The 14,235-nt window shown below is 44.6% G+C and overlaps 1 non-coding gene across 1 annotated transcript; it reads right to left on the reverse strand.

Annotated features, from left to right (window-relative positions):
• Positions 1–2,463: 2,463 nt before the first annotated feature.
• Trnat-ugu lies at positions 2,464–2,538 on the reverse strand. Its single transcript has one exon. It is a non-coding gene; the product is annotated as a tRNA-Thr (tRNA).
• Positions 2,539–14,235: the final 11,697 nt, after the last annotated feature.

Consider the following 14,235-nt stretch of genomic DNA (forward strand, 5'->3'; position numbering starts at 1 on the left):
CTGAGGACACCCTCTGGCGGCTGCTGTGGCTGCGCTGTCCTCTGGATCCGTGAATCTGGGGGAAGAGTGACTGAAAGATCATCGTGTACATGACAGAGGCGAAGCTGATTTTGATGGCGGCGCTGCAAACCATCTGGACCTGATAAAGATACACGCAAGCGCCAAGTCGACGGATGATCTCGCTTAGCGCCCACCGTCTGCTGCCTCTAAAACCATTGCAAAAGACAATATCATGCAGCGCGAAGCGATACTTGCGGCCTTCCTTCGGCGCCGTATGCTCAGGAGGGTGGAGCTGATGGAACAGTGTCCGATGGTGGCGCCCGTGAAGCAATTCCGCCAGCGATGGTCCATCTCGTACGTCCGAGAGATATGAGGCGAGAAACAATTGTAATACTTGATCCCTGGTGTGTGCGGGGAGAAGCTTGGCCATCTGCTGCCTGACAGTTCGCCGTTTGACTTTAGGTGGTGCACTAGTTAGACGCTCTATGCCATTGCGTTCACAGAAGGTTTCAAATTCATTTGACGTGAACTGAGGGCCGTCGTCTGACACTATTACTTCAGGTAAACCTTGTAGGCAAAAAATCGATGACAGCACCTGAATTGTGACCCGTTGTCGAGTTCATGAGCACAGCAAAAGGAAACTTGCTATATGAGTCAGCGACAATAAGCCAGCGACTGTTCCAAAAAGGTCTCGCAAATCTATGTGCACATTTGCCATGGTGTTTGTGACTTAGGCCAACCAAAAAAAATTTCTGTCGGAGCGGACTGATTTTCCATGCATACGTGACGTCATCTTTTCTATTTGGGCATCCATATCCTGCCAAGCACAGTGTCAACGCGCTAACTGATTCGTACAAACAATCTCCCAGTGTCCTTGGTGAAGTAGCTACAACAATTCTTTTTGCAAAGCTTTAGGGATCAGCACACGTGAGTGCACCCTGTCATTTTGAACAAGAATCACACGCTTCTGTACAGTAAGGCTACGCCGACGTGCAAATTATCGGCGCGCTACAGACTTCTTTATGCTATTCAATGAGTGAGGCCAAGATGTGCGAATATAATTGAGCAAAATGTTCAAATCTGAATCAGCTTCCGTGGCCTATGTGATTCTCCTATAGTCTGAAGCAGTTCAGAATCTTGACCATCAATTTGACAACATGATGCAGCTGAAGCGTCAAATTCTGTATCAGGGCCAATCGGAAGACGTGAAAGTGCGTCCGCTTATCATGTTGTGCTGTCGGACGATACACAATCTCGTAATGCTATTGAGACAACGACAAAGCCCACCTATGCAATTTTTGTGCAGTTCGTATAGGAACCGGTTTCGGCGGATGAAACAAGGACTACAAAGGCTTGTGATCCAAATAGTGGTGAAATTTGGTGACACCACAGACAATAGCCAAAGCCTCTCTTTAAATTTGTGAATAGTTACACTGAGCTTCGGACAACACTGTTGATGCGAAAGCAATTGGTCTGTCCTTATTACCAATTTTGTGCGGAAGTATGGCACCGATTTCATAAGAGGAAGTGTCAACTTGCAATACAACTGGTTCGTTAGGATTAAGGTGAACTAAGAGCATCGATCACTGAGCAGTGCATCTTTAAGTTTTTCAAAAGCTACTTGGCACTCAGCTGTCCAAACAAAGGAGACAGTCATGTGACGCAAACGATGCAATGGAGCATTCGGTATGAACCGAATATCATAGTTCATTTTCCTAAAACTGACTGCAGTCCTGTGATATTGTGAGGAACTGGCAAGTCTCGTATGGCTAACAAATGCGACTGAAGAGGATGTTCACCTTGACTGTTTATGACGTGACCAAGATACTGCAACTCAGGTTTAGAAAGAATCACACTTGTCCAAACTACACTTTAGCCTTGCCTCAGATACCACACGAAACAAAGCACATAACTTTGCAATATGTTCCTCAGGTGTACGACCTGCTACGACAATATCACCGGCCGGTGTGGCCGTGCGGTTAAAGGCGCTTCAGTCTGGAACCGCGTGACCGCTACGGTCGCAGGTTCGACTCCTGCCTCGGGCTTGGATGTGTGTGTTGTCCTTCGGTTAGTTAGGTTTAATTAGTTCTAAGTTCTAGGCGACTGATGACCTCAGAAGTTACGTCGCATAGTTCTCAGAGCCATTTGAACCATTTGAACCAATATCGTCCAAATAGTTTGTTACTTGCGCAGTCAGATGTTCCAAATACCGTTGGAAAATGGCGGGTGCGGAAGCACCGCCAAACGACAATCGCAAATATTTAAACAAGCCCAAATGAGTATTTACTACACGCACTTTTTGAGAGTCTTCATCGAGTTATATATGACGGTAGTATCTGTTCCCGAAAGAACAGTTACCGTGGACGACCATGCAGCTTTGCTAGAAATGAAATGATAATTAAATAGGCACCCTAGTTGCAAGCAGGCGTTGATACACTTCATTGGGGACATGTTGAAAATGTGTGCCCCGACCGGGACTCGAACCCGGGATCTCCTGCTTACATGGCAGACGCTCTATCCATCTGAGCCACCGCAGGCACAGAGGATAGTGCGTCTTCAGGGACTTATCCCTTGCACGCTCCCCGTGAGATCCACATTCTCAACACGTCCACAACACTACATTCGTAGTGCACCTAATAGATGTTTGCCCATCATACTCATTACTCGTGGCAGATTAATCTACCAAGTCCAGTACGAGTTCGGGCATAGCGTGTGCGTTCGCACAAGAAGGTCAAAGGCCGGGAACCCATATTTTTAACTATATATGACGGTAGTATCTGTAAGCCTGTTTAGCGAACTGCTTATGCGGCGTGGAGAGTTGTTTACTCGGCATGGCCAGCGCAAGCTGCCGGTGTGGTACGGAGCGACTGTAAACATGGAACTCAACCTGGCAAATAGCTGGCTGCTCAAATGTATGAGCCAACAAGGCACCGGAATCGTACTGATCTCGTATTTGCACTATCTGCTGAAATGATGGATCGGACTGTTTCAAAATCTGTTCTCTGATTTTGACATCAGGTACATTGTACACGATCGCATCTCGCAACATAACATCTGAATATAAAGCACCGCAAGCACATTTGAATATGCATTTCCTTGTCATACCCTGCAAATCTGTTACCCACTCGCGATAAGTTTGTTCTGACATTTTTTTGCAATTAAAGAACTGATTTCAAGCTACTACCACATTCACTTGTTGGTCGTAATAGTTTGTTAAGGAGTCGACAACATTGTCGTACCCAAGTTCACTCGGAGTGGCGTTAGAAAAGAGTTTTTGAATTAATCTGAACATTGCACTTCCTGCTGTGGATAATAGATAAGGAAGTTTCACAGTATCTGGTATATTGTGAACTAGAAAATGTGCCTCGAACTGTGGCAACCACTCGAGCGATTCCTCTTCTTTGTCACGAAACTGACGAAAAGGTGGTATAACAGCCGTAGGAGGCGGTGTTTGGTCCGCCGGGCGCGCAGCGTTGGCCAGTAGCTGCTGCACCCTGTTGAATAGTGGCGAAATCTGCTGCGTATCTGCATTAGCTGTGTTTCATCTAACGCTTGCAGCTGCGGCGCCGAAGTGGGAGTGGGGGGACAGGTGGGGTGGGCATGTTGGAAGACACAAATGCGACGAACAGAAAAAAAGAAAACTTCTGTAACGCCCACCTGAAAACACTGCATTAGCAAAAACGACAAGAAGCTGTTGAAGCAATATGCGCCCCTGCGTAGTAAAAACGTGAGAGAATTAAGGCGCCGAAAAAAAAATTTTCGTGGGCGTCGGCACGGAGTTCGTTGGGAAGGCCTCATCGCCAAATGTGGGGTCTTGCCCACTCGTCTCGTATAGAGTGCCTAAAGGATGCTGCGTTCTCGGAATGCTATACAACAATTCAAGCAAATAACATTAGTAGTTTTATTTCAATAAAGCAGATCGACAATGCTTAACTTTGAAATAACAATGATGTCGCAAGCGATGGGCGACATGCAACCAGTAATGTTCTTCGCTATAGGCAATGTCCAAACAAGCTATGGATATGGATCACTAATACTCTGCAAATACTGTCCGTTAATGTCCAGCCGAGGCTGGCAAGAGCGGCGCTTATGCTCATTTCTGCTAGATGCCGCTCCTATCGTGGTGACGTCCTGGTCAGCGTGCTATTGGCCGACGTCGCCTCAGCACCTTCTCTGGCCTTGCGTTCTTCCTCTTCCTTCCGGCGCTTTTGGTTACGCAACAATAGTTAGCTTCAGTTTTAACAATAACATACTGTAGATCCCTCGAAAAAAAAACTATCGCCTGTGACAGGAGAAAGCACGGATCACCTCTGCCTACTAAATGGAGGGAGCAGAAGGGATCCATAAAATTACAGTTGTATCTCGTTGTCCTCTCAGCTCACGATATGTTCTAGGATTCTACAAAAGTTAAACATAATGAGGTATGTCCAACAGAATTATCTCCTCCATTTCAACCAGCATGGATTACGAAAATATATATAGTCGGAAACCCAACTCACACTTTTCTCACATGACATCCTGAAAGTCACGGACCAAGATATTCCTTGCCTTCCTAAAAGCATTTCACTCTGTTCTACACCAACGATTATTATTGAAAGGACGTAGACATGGAGTATCAAACAAAATTTATGACTATGTGGCGGGCTCCATATCGGGAGGTGACTGTTGATATGTGCTTAGATTGATGGCTCAACTTGACACCTTTCCGATCCTGGTCGCGGAGGAATTATCAACTTCGATCTAGGTGTCACACCAGCAAAAGGTACCTAAAATATAGCCACAGCAAAAGCACAAAGTTCAGTTAAGCTGTAGAAACTAATTTAAACTGCCATCTGACTACGAAAAGCTGATTATCTGTCGTCACTACGCGCAATTTGTAGAATGTTCAGTGCTTGTGAATAATTATTAAGTGCAAGGAATAAGCGTTGAACAGTTCGTGCTTACTTTTTGGTAAAATCAAGTCCTTCACATAGTTACTTCCAAGTATGAAGAAGTAACAATAAGCTGCTGCTCGTATATTCTGAAAACGCGTACTGCATTCACTGCACCTCGTGTTCCCTAACTGGCTTTAATTGTTTCAGTTAATACCAATTCGTTATTAATCATCAATAAAAATATTGGCTTCGCGCAAAATAAAGTACATCAGCCCGTGAATACACACGACGAACAACTGGATATCACAATCATGATTTCAGAGGCTTTATATTGCAGCATTGTTCCCAACACTCCTTGGCTGCTGAAGTATTTTTTGTATTTTCGGTCAACTGTCGCCGTTCACGCAACCTTGCCTGCATACTCTCATCTCTTCCAGCTCTTCTGCGTGGGTCGTTATAAAAGATCTCTTCTGAACCTTATTTTCCACAAACACTGGGACAAATACATACCCCTACTTGCAGTTTGCTTGACCGTTCGGCGGTGCTGGTCATTAAGAATCTCCTATCTTGACAACATACTCGAGAGATAAGTACTGACGGTCGCATGAGATGCACCGTCGCAACTGGATTGAGAATTTCTTGGTAGGTAGAATACAGTACATTATCACGGCTGTCGGCCCTGAGCCAGCCGGCGTGGCCGAGCGGTTCTAGGCGCTACAGTCTGGAACCGCGCGACCGCTACGCTCGCAGGTTCGAATCCTGCCTCGGGTATGGATGTGTGCGATGTCCTTAGGTTAGTTAGGTATAAGTAGATCTAAGTTCTTGGGGACTCATGACCTCAGAAGTTAAGTCCCATATTGTTCACAAGGGAACCTCCCCATCGCACCCCCCTCAGATTTAGTTATAAGTTGGCACAGTGGATAGGTCTTGAAAAACTGAAGACAGATCAATCGAGAAAACAGGAAGAAGTTGTGTGGAACTATGAAAAAAATTAGTAAAATATACAAACTGAGTAGTCCATGCTAAGATAGCCAAGGAGATTGGCAGTCAAGGAGCGCCGTGGTCCCTTGGTTAGCGAGAGCAGCTACCGAACGAGAGGTTCCAGGTTCAAGTCTTCCCTCGAGTGAAGATTTTAATTTTTTATTTTCAGTTTATGTGACAAAACTCTTATGTTTTCATCGCTTTTTTGGGAGTGATTATCACATCCACAAGAAAACCTAAATCGGGCAAGGTAGGAGAATCTTTTTACCCATTCGCTAAGTGTACAAGTTAGGTGGGTCGACAACATATTCCTGTCATGTGACGCACATGCCGTCACCAGTGTCGTATAGAATATATCAGACGTGTTTTCCTGTGGAGGAATCCGTTGACCTATGACCTTTCGATCAAATGTTTTCGGTTCCCATTGGAGAGGCATGTCCTTTCGTCTACTAATCGCACGGTTTTGCGGTGCGGCCGCAAAACACAGACACTAAACATATTACAGTGAACAGAAACGTCAATGAACGAACGGACAGATCATAACTTTGCGAAGATAAAGAAAGTAAAATTTTCAGTTGAAGGAAGACTTGAAACAAGGACCTCTCGTTCCGCAACTACTCACGTTAACCACGGGACCACGGCGCTCCTTGACTGCCAGTGTCCTTGATTTTGCCTATCTTAGCATGGACTACTCAGTTTGTATATTTTACTAATTTTTTTCATAGTTCCACACAACTTCTTCCTGTTTTCTCTATTGATCTGTGTTCAGTTTTTCAAGGCCTGTCCACTGTGCCAACTTAAAACTAAATCTGAGAGGGGTGCAATGGGGAGGTTCCCTTGTCAGATCCATTTGAACCATTTTTGTCCGCCCCGATAGCTGAGTGGTCACCGTAATGGACTGCCGTCCTACGGGCCCGGGTTCGATTCCAGGCTAGGTCGGGGAATTTTCTCCTCTCAGGGACTGGGTGTTGTGTTGTCTTCACTATCATTTCATCGTCATCCGGCGCACAGGTCGCCCAATGTGACGTCGAATGTAGTAAGACCTGAACCACGGCGGCCGGACCTGCCCCGCAAGGGGCCTTCCGGCGAATGACTGCAAACGCTCATTTCCATTTCCATTTCCATTGTCATGGCTGCGAGTCACCAGCGTAACTACACCCCAGTCACATGCATATGACCTGTCAAAAGCCTAAACAGCGGATCGCTGCGAGACGTGTAGGAAGAGATGGTACCAACATGGATGTGGAGCCATGGCCAGCTGCACTATGCTTCTTCGTTGAAGATCCATGACGCGAACAGTCCAATTGAGGCGGTCACGCAGATTCTCGACTGGGTTTTAATGCGAGGAGTTTGGAGGACACGGGAGTACAGTAGACTCATCCAGGTGCTCTTTGAACCACGCACGTAAACTGCGAGCTGCTGAGGCAAAACAAACAGCATGTAGGGATGGTAAGAGCCCCAAGGATCGATGCTTACTTGCCTGGATCCAAAGTGCCTTCCAGAATGACGTGATCGCCCAGAGAATGCCCCGGAATCGTACCCCAGACCATGAAGCTCGCTCCTCCGCCCTAAGACCCTTCCGGCAACTGCTGCAGGGTGTTTGCTTTCAGCCGTTTCACGCTGTAAGCGCCAACGACCATCTCTGCAACGGAGCACAAAGCATGATTTATATGAAGAGGCCAGCCGTCGCCACTCAGTGGGCGTCGAGTTGCGAAACTGGTCGGTAAATTCCATCCTTCGTAGCCGATGAACATCAGTCAGCATAGGTGCATGAATCACAGACCTCCTGCGGATGCCCATACGCAACGACGTTCGCTGAACGCTCGTCGAGAAGACGCTGTTGGTAGGCCTTTGGTTCACCTGGGCGGGCAGGTGCTCAACAGTTGCACGTCTATTCGCCCGTACACACCTCTGCAGCCGTCATCCGCGCCTGTCATCTATGGACTATGGTGCACGAGAGCTGCCTCTGCGCCGTTTCTGGATAGCGTCATTTTGCCATAGTGTACTTTAACAGCGACAGCATTCGAATAGTTTACAAACAGTTTCGCAAAAGCTTTCACCCCTGGCCCGAAAGCCAATGATCATGTCTTAAACGACAGATAAATCTCTCCGTTTCCGCATTACGACAACGACTGCACTGTATTCCTCGTCCTTCCCACACGCTCGATATACCCTCAGCTGCTGTTGCTGTCATCTGTCGTTTGTGAGTGGTTATTGCACGTTGTCGCCGAACATAGTTTAATCTGACTGAATCGTGTAGAACTAATTTCAGCCATGCGCAAGGGAAAATCATTGCGACCCTTGTTGATATCGCTTATTTACGATCTGGTAGACAGTATTAACCTGAGACTCTTCGCACCTGAACTAGTTATCCGTTGTTGTTGTTGTGGTCTTCAGTCCTGAGACTGGTTTGATGCAGCTCTCCATGATACTCTATCCTGTGCAAGCTTCTTCATCTCCCAGTACCTACTGCAGCCTACATCTCTCTGAATCTGCTTAATGTATTCATCTCTTGGTCTCCCTCTGCGATTTTTACCCTCCACGCTGCCCTCCAATACTAAATTGGTGATCCCTTGATGCCTCAGAACATGTCCTACCAACCGATCCCTTCTTCTAGTCAAGTTGTGCCACAAATTCTTCTTCTCCCCAATCCTATTCAGTACCTCCTCATTAGTTATGTGATCTACCCATCAAATCTTCAGCATTCTTCTGTAGCACCACATTTTGAAAGCTTCTATCCTCTTTTTGTCCAAACTAGTTATCGTCCATGTTTCACTTCCATACATGGCTACACTCCATACAAATACTTTCAGAAACTACTTCCTGACACTTAAATCTATACTCGATGTTAACAAATTTCTCTTCTTCAAAACGCTTTCCTTGCCATTGTCAGTCTACATTTTATATCCTCTCTACTTCGACCATCGTCAGTTATTTTGCTCCCCAAATAGCAAAACTCCTTTACTACTTTAAGTGTCTCATTTCCTAATCTAATTCCCTCAGCATCACCCGAGTTAACTCGACTACATTCCATTATCCTCGTTTTGCTTTTGTTGATGTTCATCTTATATGGTCCTTTCAAGACACTGTCCATTCCGTTCAACTGCTCTTCCAAGTCCTTTGCTGTCTCTACAGAATTACAATGTCATCGGCGAGCCTCAAAGTTTTTATTTCTTCTCCATGGATTTTAATACCTACTCCGAATTTTTCTTTTGTTTCCTTCACTGCTTGCTCAATATACAGATTGAATAACATCGGGGAGAGGCTACAACCCTGTCTCACTCCCTTCCCAACCACTGCTTCCCATTCGTGTCCCTCGACTCTTATAACTGCCATCTGGTTTCTGTACAAATTGTAAATAGCCTTTCGCTCCCTGTATTGTACCCCTGCCACCTTCAGAATTTGAAAGAGAGTATTCCAGTCAACATTGTCAAAAGCTTTCTCTAAGTATACAAATGCTAGAAACGTAGGTTTGCCTTTCCTTAACCTTTCTTCTAAGATAAGTCGTAGGGTCAGTATTGCCTCACGTGTTCCAACATTTCTACGGAATCCAAACTGATCTTCCCCGAGGTCGGCTTCTACCAGTTTTTCCATTCGTCTGTAAAGAATTCGCGTTAGTATTTTGCAGCTGTGACTTATTAAACTGATAGTTCGGTAATTTTCACATCTGTCAACGCCTGCTTTCCTTGGGATTGGAATTATTATATTCTTCTTGAAGTCTGAGGGTATTTCGCCTGTCTCATACATCTTGCTCACCAGATGGTAGAGTTTTGTCAGGACTAGCTCTCCCAAGGCTGTCAGTAGTTCTAATGGAATGTTGTCTACTCCCGGGGCCTTGTTTCGACTTAGGTCTTTCAGTGCTCTATCAAACTCTTCACGCAGAATCATATTTCCCATTTCATCTTCGTCTACATCCTCTTCCATTTCTATGCGTAATCTACAGAAATATCCAGTCGGATGTTGGTAAGATTTGAAAGTGGTGCAAATATAGGCAACTTGTTTGAAATGTTCATAAATGTAAAATTGTGTCCTCCACAAAAAGCAGAAAAGTAGTGCCCTCTGACTACAACGTCAATGACTCACAGCTGGAATATCCGGGTGTAATAATTTTTCAGGAATAAGAAATGCTCTGGTTACATAGCCTCAACTGTAGGCGAGGTAGACGCCATTGCTCGGTTCATTGGCAGGATACCGGAGAAACGCAGTCAGCCTAAAAATGAGACAGTTTACAAGTCACTTCTACGCCGCATCTTACAACCGGGGGAGGGGATTGGAGAGAGGAAGAGGGGGGGGAGGATGTGTATTAAATGTATACAAAGAAGGGCGTCAGGAATGGTCACATGTTTGTTTGACCTAAAGTCATTTACCCTGCTTTCAGAAAACACCAAGGGTATATTTATTTCTTAATGGAGCGTATTTCCGTGTCTGTCTTGTCTCGTTCACCTTTCTGTGGTGTCCCTGTTGTACTCGCGAATTGTGTCAGGTACCTTATTGGCAGGCTCTTAACGGTCGCTTATATACGGTTGCAATAGTTTCCACAGTGGATCAGGCCACAGACCTATCCACTTGGGCTGGACCTCCACCGAGCAGCTGAAAATTATGCTGTGTTAAACATAGCTTGTGTCCTCCTAGATTCACTTTTCCACTGTGGAGATCTTAGTTTTCACGTAATATTATTTACCGAAAGTTGAGTGAAAAATTGGAACAATCGTTGTCAAAGAGAAAAACAGGACCGGTGCAACGTGTTTAGCTGAAGAAGTCTACACCGACAACGTCTGACGCCTCACCGCCGTGCACGTACAAACGAATTAGCTGGGTCATATATGTCGAAATGCAACTAGCAGAATCAGCCTTTACGGTCAATGAACACATAATGTGAACGGTACATGCGTTATCAGACAAAAAAACGTTGGCGTGATACAGTAAGAAGCTCAATCTTTGCTGTGTGAAAAAGAAAAACTAATTGCATAAAAACAGAACGAATGATGATATTTGGAAGCTGCTTGCTCAAGAGCAAGCCAAATCATTTACATTTAAATTTTCCCCTGACCCCTTGAAGCGAATGCCAAGGTTATTCCTTCCAGGTGTCGATGATCTCTACCATTCTATTCCACCTTAGTGCACTGTATTTAATGAGACCGCTAGTAATCTTCCAAAAAAATTCACAGTACAGACTAGAAATGTGGCACGGGCTTTGTTAAGAGCTAGATATTGACACGAGTTCAGGGACAAAAAGTTAATTGAAGAATAGTAAGCTTTATATATACATAAAAAAATCAGGTTTTAAAAGGTATACGACGCTACACCCAACACATATTAAACACACTCAAATAGTTAAAGCTATGAACGTAAGTAACGAATGTCGCGACAACGTTTATGAAAGTAGCTTTCGCTGCGAATATGGGTTTACAGTATACTACGGCTTCCGCAGACTTATTATCTGCTGTTAAGAATACAATGTGTGGCAACATTCTGCGCTTAATTTACGACCTGTTTTGCTACGTCTGCGTCTTCTTGCGAAGTAGTACTTGCCTCAGCTGCAGCAAGAATATTCGCAAGGTATTCCTGATCACTAACTTTCCTCGTTTACGAACAGCATGTGGAATGCTCAGAGATAAGAGTACGTCACGAGGTCCGTTAACGTGAACAGGTCAACGACGAATCGTACGTGTCTGTGAAGCCGTCCTCAGTCAAGCACATCTTGTGTAATTTAGTTCATTCCGTTTTTTATTTAAATGGCTTTAACAATGGATGAGACATTGGAGTCTCATTTGCAAGAGCGAATTTCTAACACCTGTCTAACTAACGCAGTTCAAGGTTTCGCAGTTTCGCTAAATCGATAAACAAGGTTATTGGCGATTTCCTTCCTTGTCGGTACCTAATGAGAATAGTGTTCCATCTGGGTAAATAAAATCTTCAATGATCACTTTTCTTCCCATAAAATTTTAAATATGAATGGATAGAAATTCGTTCCTGTCAAGGAAATAGCGTAACCTTACGCATGAACCGTAGACTAATAATACGTACATCATAATTATATGAATGGAGGCTTTCTTGTCGACTTGCTCTGATGGAAATTTTTCGGGAATCCAGTTTTTTTCTCGTTATTTTCGGGCGAAGATGACAATTAAGAAACTTGTCGAAATTTCACTCCTAAACAAACATACTATCCCGCTGTTTTGCCTAGAAGAGTATCTTCTGTGCACATTTCGACTGTTGTTCAGAACAGTGTGAATCATGCGCTTTGCGGACCAGTTCTGACACTCAGATCGGTACCAAACACTGTATGTCGATATGGTACCAACCAAAACACCGATTTAGTTCGTGCTATGTGCTGTAGTCCAGTAGAACATGCGTAGAAGGTAATAAAAGTAACACCACAACTACAGAGCACGGGAAAAGCACATCTGTGAGTATCAGTTTTTAGATCTCGTGTGTGTGAGATGACCGAGCGTGTGGTCGTCGTATTGTCGTAGTGGGGATTTGAACGTCAGAGCTTTATCTGACGTTCAAATCCCCACTACGACAATACTTTTTTTAACTGTGTACGTGTGAAACAGTGATATGGGACAACATTTTCCTGAGATGTAAAAGAACTTTTTGGAGTTTGTAGCAATGTTATTTTGGCAGTCTCTTCGTTAGTTGAAAGTAAAAACCTAGAGTACATTTGTATAGACAGGTATGGTGTTCTGTCGAAGTTGTTCGACAGAACAAACAGGACTCGTGCTGAAGCACCTAGTGCTTTTGTAGTTTCAAAATGGCTCTGAGCACTATGGGACTTAACTACTGAGGTCATCAGTCTTTTGTAGTTTCACAGAATAATCATAAAAAATCGGCACAGTTGAGTAAAGAAACAATTGCGTCACACCTGTGGAAGTATTAATTGTAGTAGTAATAATAAATATTAATATTGCTCACCAGTGTGGGATCCGTACCAGGTGAGAGGAGATAGAGAACATCCAACGGAGAGCAGCGCGCTTCGTTACAGGATCATTTAGTAATCGCGAAAGAGTTACGGAGATGATAAACTCCAGGGGAAGACTCTGCAGGAGAGACGCTCAGTAGCTCGGTACGGGCTTTTGTTGAAGTTTCAAGAACATACCTTCACCGAGGAGTCAAGCAGTATATTGCTTCCTCCTATGTATATCTCGCGAAGAGACCATGAGGAGAAAATCAGAGAGATGAGAGCCCACACAGAGGCATACCGACAATCTTTCTTTCCACGAACAATACGAGACTGGAATAGAAGGGATAACCGATAGAGGTACTCAAAGTACTCTCCGCCACACACCGCCAGGTGGCTTGCGGAGTATGGATGTAGATGTAGTATAATAATAAATAATAACTGACTGCAGATGGCAGCGCCGCCGTACATCAGCTGTGCGTGTTTTGTCTGGAGTCTCGTGTTTGTACTACACAGACAAATAGATCTGCTGTTGCTATCCAGTCTGCACGCTACAAGTACTACTATTGTGCGGCATGAATCCGTGGAACGTTATTGACGTTCTCGTCGAACTGTTGCATAGCGACTGTTGTGTACGTACAGCAACGGAAATGACTGAAGATGAGAGATAGTGTGCAGCATTCCTACTGCACATAATTTATCAGTGGAATGCGTAGAACGCCGCCGAGGAGGAAACATTAGATATCGAAGAGCGCACATTAGGTGGAGCGGAATCGTTCGTTTGTGACAAAGTGAATAAACTAGAGTCGAAGTCTTCCATATAGTCGCCAAAAGGGTCCTCAAGTGATGCACTTGATGAAATACCACAGAAGGAGAAATTAGTAGTGTTTTACTCAAGAAACGAGAAAATCGAAATGCTCAAACACTGGCTTCACGTCAAAAAGCAGCCGAAGCCAACCCAAACATTTGCACATCACACTAGGTCTGCAGTGAAAACCAGATTTCGCACTAGATGTCCTGCGCCGCGTGTGTTGTATGAATGGAAACAGCAGTGGGAAAGTGGAGAATTAATGTGTGTGAAGGAGAAGCACAAACATATTACGATGTTTGTGACGGAGACCTTCAATCACCGTCACAAGGAAGATCGGTGTGTTCACGATGTAGGCATCAAATTGGTAGTTAAATTTCCCAAGATTTGACGCAAGTGACAGTCGGATCTTACGCTGGAAGCGTAAAAACAATATTGTAAGCTGTAAAATCAAATCTTTTGTTACAGTGAAAATGTACAACAGCAGAAACGATGTCCATAAAACGATAGGGCACAGGCAACATACTACTCGTGACTGCCTACACAGATGCAACTATCTACAACACCGACGAAAGTGGATGCAACAAGGAAATGACTGTGGCCCGCACTCTTGCAGCTAGAAGTTCTAAAGATTCCAACAGTTGCCAGGCCCGTTAATGGCGCTACGT

The sequence above is a fragment of the Schistocerca americana genome, chromosome 1, assembly GCF_021461395.2.
Source record: "Schistocerca americana isolate TAMUIC-IGC-003095 chromosome 1, iqSchAmer2.1, whole genome shotgun sequence".
NCBI classification, from domain to species: domain Eukaryota; kingdom Metazoa; phylum Arthropoda; class Insecta; order Orthoptera; family Acrididae; genus Schistocerca; species Schistocerca americana.